General features: G+C 33.5%; 1 long non-coding RNA gene across 1 annotated transcript; it reads right to left on the minus strand.

Annotated features, from left to right (window-relative positions):
- Window positions 1–1,685: 1,685 nt before the first annotated feature.
- LOC109591110 (uncharacterized) lies at window positions 1,686–2,198 on the minus strand. Its single transcript, XR_002189658.1, has 2 exons — window positions 2,159–2,198; window positions 1,686–2,111 (listed from the first exon to the last, which is right to left on the minus strand). It is a non-coding gene; the product is annotated as an uncharacterized LOC109591110 (long non-coding RNA).
- Window positions 2,199–2,965: the final 767 nt, after the last annotated feature.

Genomic DNA, 2,965 nt, shown 5'->3' on the forward strand with positions numbered 1-2,965 from the left:
GAGTTAAGAGCACTTTTAGAAATAGGCCAATTTTTGAAAAATAACCAAGGCTAGCCCATGCTTTTTTCTAAAAAATGGCTCCAAAATCACCCCCAATTTTTATTACATTTTCTGATACATATTGATGTTCTTATGCTGTGTGGAAAATTTGAGCTGTTTCCGACAAATATTTTTCAAGTTATGAGCATTTCTAAAAAACAGCCATTTCTGAAAAGCACCCTGTACTATAGCCCATGGTTTTTTCAAAAAATTGCCCTAAAGTCACCCCCAATTTTTATTACAATTTTTGATGCCTATTGATGTCCTTATGCTATGTTGAAAATTTGAGCTGATTCCAATGAATAATTTTGAGTTGTGAGCACTTTTAAAATGAGCAAATTTTTAAAGAAGAGCAAAGGTTTTTTTCTGAAAAATGGTTCCGAAGTCACCATAATTATGTTTTTTTGAATTCTGATGCATATTGAGTTTTGGCCATTTTGAAACTGAGGCAATTTCTTAAAAGTGGTTCCAAATCACCTCCAATTATTGTGTCTTTGAGCTTTTTGACTGATTTACAAATTTCAACCCTCAAAATGCATTCAGTGCATTGCCACTGCAGTTAGTAACTTAGTACTGATCAATGTTGTACATGTACATGTAACAAGTTCCCTAAGGTCTGGTTTATTATTAATATGTTGTAAGGTCTTGTTGGATACTTTGTCATTGGGTTTGAGGTTCCCTCTTATCCTGTGTACTTCAGTACTAGTCCACAAGATACACCCACTCACTGGCATCAGAGGATATTCTTTCTCAATGAACCCATACAAGTTCAAACAGGTGGGCCTGGTTTAAGACTAATGTATACTCATTACTGTCTATCAGACATTGCACGTGTATACACGATACACGAGTATTTAGACGAAAAACAGGTCTTCTAGTACATACAAGTATATACAAGAACCAAAAATGAGTAGACGGAGTCTGAGGAGACGATTTTCATGTATTTATATTAACTATTAATAATTAAAGGGTGTGTCCACGTAGCAGTCAAAATGGCAGTTAGTTTGCTTAACCATGGATCTTTGATGGTCTTTTTAGTCCTTCTAGGAATAGCAGATGATGAAAACAGCAATAGAAAAGGTAGTAAAGATATTATCCTTTCAAATATTCAACATTTAAGTACAGGATACATGAAAAGTAAATGAAAAATCACCAAAATATAGACCGTTGGGAAGCAATAAGTAAATGTACATACACGAAAGTTTGCCATTGAATACAAGTTCATACACGACCTGCTTATTCAAAATACAAGTAAATACAAGTACACGAAAATTCCAGTAGACGTGCAACCTCTGCTGTCTATACTTATTAATTGGGTGAAGGACAAGTCAGTTTATCAAATACTGTCTGTCTGTTTCTATGTACATGTACATATACATGTACATCACTCCTGATTATACATGTACATGTACGCTGATTATTATTGTTAATTATTGTTATTATTATTATTATTATTAGGTGACCTATTACATGGTTACTATAAGAGCAAGGGTTGTTCAAGATCACTTGATATCAAGATACAGATGATGTTGTTTCCACTCTCAAAAGAATCCCAAGTACCAGAACACATGTACACTATCATCATGTGTGTTTAGTTTGTCTTCGGAATTAATAACATTATTGTTAAACTCTTCGCAAATTAATATTTTTTAAAAAATTATTTAAAACAAGCAATAATGACAATGCAAATCAATTATATTAAGCATCAATATTAATATTAAAATCAAGTCCCAGTTCATTCCTAATAGCTTCAATCCAGTCCTCACCTAAAGCTTCTGCTGCATCAGCATAACTGCCTCTTACAGCAATGAATGAGTTTAAGAACTTTTGACAGTGCTTCTCCACTTTAGGCAACTTCCTCTTAAAACTAAGACTAGCCTTGAACTCATCAATGCACTCTTTCATTGAAGGAGCTTGTCTCACTGCATTATTGACCAGACGAACTGTGTAAAGCTGACTAGTAAGTTCAGAAAGACCTTTCTTAGGCAAAGAATTGAGAGCAGCATCATGAGATACAAGAACATCATCAATCACTTTCTTTACTTTATTGACATCAACAGTAGCTGATGGACCTAACAGAGGTCAAAGGTCAGTATATACACACAGTATTATCACTTACTAGCTCCTCCAGTGGATGATACTGATGTTGATTCATGTACTACATTAGAGGAGGAGGAGGAGGAGGAGGTAGTAGAACCTGTGAAATGAGGTATAATAAAATTAATTTTAATTATCATTGACTTACTCATTGATGGAGGAAGAACAGGTGATTTGTTGATGTAGACAATTTTTGAAGGATCTATTCCAGTTAATTTAATAGGACAATGAAGTGGATCCTGAGCAATACCAGGTTTAGCATACACTGATATACTACATGTTGCATATGAAGGAGAGGGACATGATGAAAAATGCTCAATTGTAGACTGACATAACTACAATAAAGACACACAGTAATATTGCATGATTTGACTTTATATGGACACATACTTCCATTGGTTCTCTATCAGGATTAACAGTCCATCCTAACTGCAGTTGAGTTTTTTGCAGAGTCAATTTGAGTGTTCCATTTGGTTGAATAAACTTAAAATAGTCAGCAATATCATCATATTCAACTGACGTATGCTTGCTCTCTAAATACTACATGAACATAAATACAACAACTCTAATCAACCAAAATATATATTATGTATGTGTGTACATGTACATGTATAATAATACTTTACCCTTTTAAGAACTTCCAAATCTCTAACAACAGAATACATAGCTTTCCAATGACCAACTTCTTTCTTATCATAGTACATCATTCCAGCATACAATGTATCACGAGAAAGAGCTATAAAAGTATGTATGTATTTGTAAGAAACAATTATTGACAGTCACTTGATTCATTATCATTAATCATTATTCATGATCACATGTTATTATA

Source organism: Amphimedon queenslandica, unplaced genomic scaffold, assembly GCF_000090795.2.
Source record: "Amphimedon queenslandica unplaced genomic scaffold, v1.1 AMPQUscaffold_8943_Cont19117, whole genome shotgun sequence".
In the NCBI taxonomy this organism is placed as follows: Eukaryota; Metazoa; Porifera; class Demospongiae; order Haplosclerida; family Niphatidae; genus Amphimedon; species Amphimedon queenslandica.